Genomic DNA, 10,691 nt, shown 5'->3' on the forward strand with positions numbered 1-10,691 from the left:
TCCCGACCGCTCTCCCCTACTCTACCAGCCCACCCCTCCGAGGTCCGTCTGCGTGAGAAAAGGGGCTCAGAAGACCGTTGAAGCCCTGCGCCCAAGAGAGGGGAGCCGAGCCGCCCCAATAGGGGACGCGGGGTGGGTGCTACAGAGAAGTTTGGATTGATTCCGGAAAAAGAGGGACAGAGATAAAACAGTAAGAGTAGCAAGGGGAAAAGGGAGGCAAAAGAGCAGAACTCACTCAGGCATGGACGTTGGGGGCGGCGGTGGCTGTCGAGTGCGGGCCTGAAACCAAGAACGGCTCCCCGGGCGGGCGCGCCGGCGTCGGACTTCCGAGGCGGCGGCTTCTGCCTCTCCTGCCGCCGCCGCCGCCGCCGGAGCTGCGGCTGCCGCGGAAGTTAATTGCAACTTGACTTCAAGTTGTCCTCTTTCCCCATCCGAAGTGGGCGTTTAAAGGGGAGAGCGAGGCGAGGAGCGAGCGAGCGAGCGCGCGGGGCCAAGGGAAGGAAGAGAAGGAGGGGGAGGGAGGAGATGTTAACGGGCGGGGGGGGGGGAGAAGGGGGAGGGGGCGGCGGGGGCGGGAGGGGGAAGGGGCCGGCGGGAGCTGCTCTCGGCTCGTCGGTCGCGGCGCCCGCAGTCTGGAGGCGCACCGGAGCGGCCGGGGCGCCCCCCGCGGGAGCCCGCAGCCACCCGGGACGCGCATCCAGCCTTGGCGCTTCGGGCCGGGCACGCTGCGTCCGGGGGCTCGGAGGACCCCGCGTAGCCGCCGCTTCGGAGCCTGTGCGGCGCGGGCTGGCCAGCGGGGTGGCCAGGGCCCGGCCCGCCTCCCCAGCGCCCGCCCGGCTTCTCCCCCTGGCGGTGGGAGCCTCGGCGGCCGCTGGCGACACTAGGCGCACTGAAGCCCGAGCCGAGCCGAGCCCGAGCCGCCGCAGCCGCCGCTGCTGCGCGCCGCTCCCGGGCTCCCTCCCAGCGCGCCGGCCGGGGTGTGGGGGGCGGCGGGCCGGAGGGCTGAGGGCGGGCCAGGGGGCGCACACGGGGGTTGGCGCGGAAGACAGGACCCTCAGCCTCGAGGGGTAAGTGTGGGCGCTTGGGGGTGCGCTTGGTGTGCGCGGCGCGGTTCTCATCGCCCGCCAACCCTGCCCCCTCACCTCTCCGGGGGCCCCCAACACGCGCACCCCTCCTCTTGTCGCCTGCGGCTTCCTCTTGTTGTTCGTTGTTTGGCTGGGTTTTGGGGGGTGAGTAGAGGGGGTTACTGTAGTGTGTGTGCAGGCGGAGGAGGAAGTCAGGTGAGAGGCCCCGAAGCACCCCCACCTCAACCCAGCCTGCGTGGGGTGTATGCTTCCCCACTAGGGGCATGTGGGCCAATTTTTTTTTTTTTTTTTTTTTTTGTCTGTCAATGTTCGGTCGAGACGATGTTTCCTAGAGGGCCTCCTTCACTTACAGCCTGGTCTGTCCATCTCCCTTCATCCCACCCTCGTCCCTCTTAGCCCCCTATTCAGGAGCCCTGCACCCCAAGTGAGGAGCACGTGGCGGAAGGAGGAGGAGGCCCTCTCTTGACGACCCCCACGCTGTGACCCAGCCCATTTGTTTAAATATTTATCCTCACGTCACCAGCTGTACTTTTCAACCCACTGGAACAAGATGCCTAAGCAAGGTCCAATTTCTCCAAAAAGCTGGGGGCAAAGCGGGAGAGATGAGGATTTTATTGACATTGGGAGAGAAGGGGCCAAGGAGCCTTCCCAAGTGGAGACTGAAACTCAAAAAATCTCTATAAAAAGACTAGGGTGACTGGAGGCTCGGGACTGCAGGCTTAGGAGAAACTGGAGCTCCATCAACTTTTATTTCTCTCCCCCTGCCTCTCCTCCCCCCAGCTCTGAGGAAGCTAACAGGTCTTTTGTTTTGTATTGTGTAGCCTTCGAGAAATTTGCACTGAGTATGTCAACAGAAAATTACTACTGTTTACTCAAAGGGATTGCAAGAAAAAAGAGAAAACATAGTTTTTACTTTTCCTCTTCTTTGTACGCGTGTGTGTATTTGGCAAGAAGTGTAGTTAGGTTCATGGCATGAACTGCAAAACGTCAGGTTGTAACAATAAGGACTGTAGAGCTGCCTAGGTGTATTTTTAGAAGCCGCACTTTCTGGAATTCCTTTCACACAAGGCTTGCTCTCTCATTAAGTCCCCATAAATAATTTTATTTAGAGAGGAGGAAACTATGGAAGCAGGAGGGAGATTGCTAAGATTTCCATTCTGCCAGCGCACAGCACTGTTTGCAGGGAAGTTCCTGGAAAGTGATTGTGGGCTGAGAATTCAGTTTTTCCTAAAAGCTCTGTTAGGTCCTGTTGTGTCAGATGGCTATGAATAAAGCACGCTGGGAAAATCCTGATATCCGTGCAGTCTTATTTTATCTTTTACACAGTAGTTGATTCGACTTTCAAGCCCTGGTGACAAACACATAAACTCTGCTGTATTTTTGTGTGATTTTTCTAAATAAAGGAGAATACAGCATGTATTCATGCTGCTGTTTTTTCCCTCATCCATGGTTATTGAATTCACTGGAATTTATTCATCTTTTTTCAGTTGATCATCATTTTATGCCGAGACCACAATTCCAAACATATAGGAATTTTTTAAAATTATGAATTAGGGTCCTTTTAGGGAACCAACCCTCCTTTTTAAAGATACAGGTGCCCACCACAACTCCTAGTTTTGTAAAGCAAAGCAAAAAGGTATAAATGATTATAATGAGCAAAACAAAGTAAAACGTTTTCCTTCTTGGATCACTTTCTGCCCCCACAGGTCCCAGGAGACATTAAGTCCTCCTGCCTTAATTTACCAAAATGCTGCATTTCCTAACCAGTAACAATATCTGTGTCTGAGAAAGACATCAGGCTTGGAATGGAAAAAAATACATTCTCAGTATTTAATTACTGCTTAACAGTAATTTTTGGTAGCAGGCAGTTGATTTTCCAATTCTGAAAGCCTGAAATGAAGCTGAACAGAAATTTGAAATTTTTAAAAAAGGTTTGTTTTTTTTCTTTCTTACACTCATATGCTCATCTGCTTCCCTAAGTTATCAGCCAAGCCCCTATAACTGAAAGTATGATATGCTCCTCTGAGTTGAACCAAGAGACCATTTTGCCCCTCATTTTTTGAATTTGCTTTTTCCTCCAAATAGTCTTGTATAGAAAGCACATGGGCTTTGTTAGAATACAGAATTATGTAATTCTGGGTGCAGTGCATTAAATAACACAGTTTGATAAACTCTTAAGCCTTACACCTCCACATAGTAGGGGTTTATTAAATGTTAAGATGTTAATAAAATATTGTAGTTGGCCACAAATTTCATAGCACAAGGCTAAGATCATTTTTCAGAAGAAAGGGGCATTTAATCTGGATTATTTGGTTAGCTGCTATGGTCTGAATGTTAGTGTTCCCCCAATATTAGGGTTCATGTGTTAGAACCTAATATCAAAAGTGATAGTATTAAGAAGTAGGGGCTTTGGGAAGTGATTAAGTCATGAAGGCTCCAACCCTCATGAGTGAGAGGAGTGCCTTTATAAGACAGGCTGAATCTAGCTACCTTGCCCCTTCCACTGTGTGAGGATACAGCAACAAAAGTGCCATCTGTGAAGCAAGGAGTGAGCCTTCACCAGACACTGAATCTGCTGGTGCTGTAATGTTGGACTCCCCAGCTTCTAGAACTGTGAGCAATAAATTTCTGTTGCTTATAAATTACCCAGTCAAAGATAATTTGTTATAGCACCTCGAATGAACTAACACAATAATATATTTGTGCTACTAGATTTTTTTTAACAAGTCCAAATCTAACTTAAATGGCTGAAAGACAAATCTGGAACATATCAAATGGCCAATAATAGTAGCTGGTATCAAAAGCTACACTGGTTATTTCCTTAAAAGAATAGACAATAAAATACCACCTACTAAATATTAGAAGAAAGATCAAGGGAAAGGATAAAACAGCATTGGCCTTGAAGGAACTTATTTGCTGGAAAAAAGACATCAAAATGTAAAAAGACAATGGATCAGTTAGTGGTTTGAATCAAAGAAATACTTGAGGAAAAAAAAAATTATATGTACGTATTTTTCTCTTCTTTTAAGACCAGAGGAATCAGAGGTCCTAAAGCTCTAGGTTGGAAGGTATTTTTAATTTGTTCTGTCAAATCTTTAGAGGCCATTGCATGCAGACATTTTGGGTGTGAAGGAGAACTTACTACTTACCGCCATTAAGGCAAGGATTTTTACCTATACAGTACTTACCAGATAATAGAGTTCACTATATATTGTGCAAGTGAATGGATAATTTCAAAAGTATTTCATTTTATCTTTATATACTGTATTATGTTTTTACCTTATATTTTTTTTTACCTTATATTGCACAGAATTAGTCTTCCTGAAACTTCCAACCATTAGTCTTCATCCTGCCAGTTACAGCCAAACAGAACAAATTTGTTTGTCAGTCAAGATAGGCAATGTTGTGCTGGAGTAACAATTCCAATTTTTTAGTGGCCTGTAACAGCAAACATTGTTTTCTTGGTTATGGTTTGAATCCATTGCAGTTCAGCTGGTCTGTTCCATGTCTGTCACTCCAGGTCCCTGGCTAATGGAACAGTTGCCATCTTGAATGTTTCATGTTGTAATGGCAAAAATAATGATCACTCTGGAGGGTTTCATACTGATATTTAAATGCTATGGCCCAGAAATGACATACATCATATGGCCTCACAAAGAATTAACCAGGATTAGTTGTGTGGCTCCAAAGAATCATGACAAGGAGGTCAGATAGTGCAGTCTATCTTGTACCCAACAGTAGAGAGCTGTGGTACACAATTCTGTGGACTACTGCTACTGGTAGTAATCCTTGTCCATATGATAACCTGCCAGCTAAACAGTATCTTCCTGTCACTTTATGGCCCAAGTCTTACATTTTTTAGGGCAAACACTGCCAGAGTAGCCACCAGCTTAGAGTGAAACGTTGTTATCAGGGGAACCCGCCCCCAATATTTCAATATAGAGTCTTTCTATTTTCCATAAGTGTCGGCCAGTCTGAGCAATAAAGAGAAAGAGTACAAAGAGAAGAATTTTACAGCTGGGCCGCTGGGGATGACATCACATATCAGTAGGTCCGTGATGCCCACCTGAGCTGCAAAACCTGCAAGTTTTTATTAGGGATTTCAAAAGGGGAGGGGGTGTATGAACAGGGAGTAGGTCACAAAGATCACCTGCTTCAAAGGGCAAAAGGCAGAGCAAAGATCACATGCTTCTGAGGATACAGAACCAGAGCAAAATCAGAAACTCCTGATAAGGGTCTATGTTCAGCGGTGCACGTATTGTTTTGATAAATATCTTAACAGAAAACAGGGTTTGAGAGCAGAGAACCAGTCTGACCTCAAATTTACCAGGGCTGGGGTTTCCCAATCCTAGTAAGCCTGAGGGTACTGCAGGAGACCAGGGCGTATCTCAGTCCTTATCTCAACCGCATAGGACAGACAGTCCCGGAGTGGCCATTTGTAGACCTCCCCCCAGGAATGTAATTCTTTTCCTAGGGTCTTAATATTGTATTCCTTGCTAGGAAAAGAATTTAGCAGTGTCTCTCCTATTTGCACGTCTGTTTATAGGCTCTCTGCAAGAAGAAAAATATGGCTCTTTTTTCCCGACCCCACAGGCAATCAGACCTTATGGTTGTCTTCCCTTGTTCCCTGAAAATCGCTGTTATTCTGTTCTTTTTCAAGGTGCAGTGATTTCATATTGTTCAAACACACGTGTTTTACCATCAATTTGTACAGTTTAACACAATAGTGGTCCTGAGGTGATGTACATTCTCAGCTTACGAAGATAACAGGATTAAGAGATTAAAGACAGGCCTAAGAAATTATAAAAGTATTAATTTTGGGAACTGATAAATGTCCATGAAATCTTCACAATTTATGTTCAGAGATTGTAGTAAAGACAGGTGTAAGAAATTATAAAAGTATTAATTTTGGGAACTGATATGTGTCCATATTAAAGTGAAATCTTCACAATTTATGTTCCTCTGCTGTGGCTCCAGCTGGTCCCTCTGTTTGGGGTCCCTGACTTCCTGCAACATATTGTGTGACTTCTTTTACTCTCTACTGTCTCTGAATGCAACACTACAACCTCCTGTAACCTTAGAACCCCTAACAAAGTGTGGCTTCCTATCAATTTTACGTCACTCTTTTATATTTACTAATATTATATACATTCTATTTTCTCAGGACTTATTTTCCTGGCAAGGGTATAATAAACAGGCATTTTTAACAACTGTTATATGAAAATGTCATGATCGTTATCAAAATTTAAAATTTGGTCTTGAGTAGCTACTTCCCTTGTTGTGAACGTCAAATGTGTTATATGATTTTGTAACACAAATTTTAAAAATCCTTCATTAATTCATTTATCCTACTTTTGTTCATTCAATAAATACTCATTTTCTACCTAGTAGAAGGCAGGCACTCTTTTAAGGACTGCAATATGGAGATGATTAAGAGTTCTCCTCTTCAAGAAACACATTTTCTGATTGGGCAGACAGAATTAAAAGTCATTATAATGCTAATAGAAGCACAAAGTGTTATGTGAACACTTAGAAAGAAGCAAATAGCTAGCTGGCAGGATTTAGAAAAGCTCCATAGAGGAACTGACACTTAAACTAAGTCTTGAGGATAAGTGAGACTTCTCCAGGCAGAAAGAGGAGGGAGAGAGGGGATATTTCAACCAGGGGGACCAGCATGGACAAAGACACTGAACATGACAAAGCTTATTGTTTATGGAACTGTAAGGAATTCAGTGAGGCTGGCACATAGGGTCTTTGTAAAGGCTGAAAATTCTGAATGGCCTTGCAGACATTATCTGGAGTTTGGACATCATCCCATACATCAGGAATTGCAAACTCTTATATCTACCTTGGGCCATGCATGGATGTACATGACTAAAGCAGACCAAGTTAAGACTATAAGCAGTGGTGGGGCTGTGGCAATGTGAAGAATATATCCTCTGTCCAAATGGGATAGTAAATGCCATTGATGCCTCCATTCTCCAAAGAAAAGCAGGAAATTTAGATTTATATGAAAAATTGAATATTAAATGTTGTCAACTTATCCATATTTTGAAGTACACTGTTAGTCCTTAAGCTAATTTTGACCTACAGACAAATTTTGTATAGCTTTTGCATGTATATTTCTACTGAAGGTCAAAGTGTTTATACCCGTTGGAGAACAGTAGCCACTCTTTATCTGCAAGTTATATGTTCCAAGATCCCCAGTGGATACCTGATACTGTGGACAGTACTGAACCGTATGTATACTGTTTTGTCCTATACATACATACCTGTAATGAAGTTTAATTTATAAATTAGGCAGAGTAAGATATTACTAACAATAGCTAATAATAAAATTGAATAGTTATGATACACTGTAATAAAAGAGACTGTGATCTCTCTCTTTCAAAGTTAACTTATTACACTGTACTCACCTATTTTCAGACTGCAGTTGACCTCAGGTAACTGAAACTCCAGAAGAGAAACCTCAAATAAAGGAAGACTATTGCCTGTTTTATCTCAACCTATCCCATAGCCATGTGCCTAAGGACTGTCTTGAGGATATTTAATTTTTGTTTTTTTTTAATTGAGTCCACTAATTACTTACTCTTCCTAGCTGCTCTCTTGCTTTGATGCCAGACTTGCCTGCCACTCAATAGTCAGAAATATGCAGCAACACCCCACACTTTCCTATAACCATTATAATGTTAGAAATACTAGGTATCCTTTCATAATGGATGCTGACCATTTTCTTGTAGATTTGGTCCCATGGGTACATCCATATTCTTAAAGTCATTCAATTCACTGGGCCATCAGGTCTTTAAGTTCTTGACAACTTGGCTCTACAGATTACAAATTTTTTTCGATCTTATTGACTAAAAGAAAGTCAACGTTCCTGAGTTGTTTTGTCTAACTTATAAACAATAAAAATCATCCATTTTATGTGTTCTGTGAGTTTTGAATATGAAGGGGCAGCATGAGCAAATTATATTTTATGTGAACTTTGGAGTAAATAAATACATCTAGGCAAAGCCACATTAGGTGTCCAACTGTCTGGATTCTAATTCTGGTTCAATTAGTTGCTAACTATGTGACCTAGAGCAAATCTCCTAATTTCTTTATGCCTCAATTTCCTCATCCATGTTACAGGGTTGCTAATAGTAGATGGGGTTAGTAGATGCAGAGTGCTTCAGAATAGCAAAATGAATTTATTAGGATGTAAGTGGGATATAAGTACTTACTCCTGGATGACATGATGTTGTGCTGGGGGTACACAAGCCAAAGAAGAATTATGGCTTCTATTTCTGGAATATTTATTTTTTACTTGAGAATTTTAGAAATTATTTTCTTATGAAAACAGTCACACATATAATGGAATTAACTGTAGCATTCTGCATGAATTTTAAAGAAAAACAGTCTTTAAAGATCTTTCAGCTGCTTCAGACTTTGGGGGGAAGAATGGGAACTGCATTTTCTTCCTTTTGCTGCGCTCTCTCCTTTATCAGGTTGGTGGAAATGCTTATGATTAGCAGACCATATACACTAGTTACATTAGTTACATTTACCTCAAAACTGTGAAAGTACCTCCTGTTTTTATGTGCTATGAATGCTGCCCAAGTGTAGAATCTTTGCCATTTAAATGTTCAGATTTTAAATCAGAAATGTGTTGGGGTAAAGAAGAAAATTATTAGAGCATGACCTTAGGGAAATCAAGTCACAAAAAAGAAAAGAGCTGAACTGAATTCTATTTCCCATTCTGTTACTAACGAGCTGGCTTATTAATGTCCATAAAGAGAGAGATTTTTGTCCTTTTCACTGATAATCCTCCACACCTTGAATAAATAGATAATGTTGAATGATCTTGGGAAGGACACTTTCTTAAAGTCTCAGTTTCCTCAGCCACAAAACAAAGATGTGATCTTAAACTTTATTGTGTATGGAATTAAATAGAGTGTTTGTTTAAAATGCAGGTTCTTTGAGTCCATGCCCAGAAATTCAGATTTGGTAGAACCAGATGCTATTCAGCAATCCACATGGATTTGGGGCTTGGGTTGTAAGGAGCAAAAATACAACTTAAAAAAGAAGGTTTTATTTTTTATTTTTCTTCATTTTTTGTCCCCCCTCTCTTCCCCTCCCCGCACATAAATTGGAAAATACAATGCAAGGACTGCTTAAGGCATAATTAGATCTAGCTGCTCAAATAATGTCACCAACCATCTCTTGGTTATGCTTTCTTCTCTTTTAACTTTATTCTTAGTCTGGTTTTTCCTTTAAGGAGTTCATTTTTAAGAACTTCATTCTTAATCTGCCTTTTCTCCTAGCTTCCATTCTTCTGACATAGAAACCCCAGCACAAAGAGTATTCCTTTTTCTCAAATTTTCCAGCTAAAGAACTACGCCCAACTTGACTGTATTAGATTATGTCAGGTACCCATACCTGCACCCATCACCATGGTGAGCACCTGCGATTCACTCCTCAGCAGCCTTGAGTCAAATGCCCACCTTGGATTTGGGAGTACAGTCACTCTACTCAAACCATGTGGGCTTGGACGTGAAGGTGGGATGGTTCTCCAAGACAAATTGGAATTAATTTTTTTAGAAATAAGGAAAGTGGGTACTTTTTAGCCAAAACTATAGATTTCCTTCCACTACTGAGCATTTTTAAGACGTATTTAGAGATGAATGATCCAAAAATGTTACCAAAATATAACCAGTGTTCCAAGACATTGAGGCATTCAGCCCTCAACGTGACAAAGCAGGGGCTGAGAAGTACCTAAGATGGTCACAGTCCCAGTGCCAGGTGCCTCACCTATTTACCTCAGTGTTTGGGGAAAATATTAAGGATTTTCCACATGTGTTATTGTATTAGTTCGTTTTCACACTGCTATAAAAACTACCTGAGACTGGGTAATTTATAAAGAACAGAGGTTTAATTTACTCACAGTTCCACATGGCTGGAGAGGCCTCAGGAAACTTACAATCATGGCAGAAGGCGAAGGGAAAGCAAGACATGTCTTACATGGCAGCACGAGAGATAGAGAGAGCAAGCGAGGAACCGCCACACACTTTTAAACCATCAGATATCATCAGATCTTGAGACAGCACTAGGGGGGATGGTGCTAAACCATTGAAACCACCCCCATGATCCAGTCACCTCCCACCAGGTCCCACCTTCAACTTGTGGGGATTACAATTTGTCATGAGATGTGGGTGGGGACACAGAGCAAAACCATATCAGCTATGAAGGTGATTCATGTGCAGGTGATCTGTGACTTGTGCTATGGGAATCAGTGGATTTTGAGAATCGGTCAAAATCATTATTGTATGTTTGATGTGACACTTTCAAGTCATCCCAGACATATAATAATAGTACTACTCTAGGATCTTCATGAGATAACCTGGAAGTTGGTTGATGCAATTGAAAAGACAAAGCTGTAGTACAAAAAAAATGGGACAAAGAAACAAGCAGGACCAGCAATTGAATCTTGCTTTGATTTGGTTATCAGTTTGTGTTTATTTAATAATCTTGGACAGATGTATTCATCTAATGAATACAGCCCCAGCCTGGATCCCAGCATGCCTGGTTCCCATTAATGTTTGAAACATAATGGATACACGCTATACA

The 10,691-nt window shown here is 42.6% G+C and overlaps 1 protein-coding gene across 2 annotated transcripts in view; it reads right to left on the reverse strand.

The window, feature by feature from the left end:
- Positions 1-792, reverse strand: part of SATB1 (SATB homeobox 1) — a 97,103-nt gene extending 96,311 nt beyond the window's left edge. The window contains exon 1 of one of the 2 annotated variants that reach the window (XM_063611409.1): positions 236-792. The gene's annotated coding sequence lies outside the window, so the exon portion shown is untranslated. The remainder of the gene's footprint in view (positions 1-235) is intronic. The other variant, XM_063611406.1, reaches the window with a different exon arrangement.
- Between the last annotated feature and the right edge of the window lie 9,899 nt (positions 793-10,691).

This window comes from Symphalangus syndactylus, chromosome 10, assembly GCF_028878055.3.
Source record: "Symphalangus syndactylus isolate Jambi chromosome 10, NHGRI_mSymSyn1-v2.1_pri, whole genome shotgun sequence".
Taxonomy (NCBI): Eukaryota; Metazoa; Chordata; class Mammalia; order Primates; family Hylobatidae; genus Symphalangus; species Symphalangus syndactylus.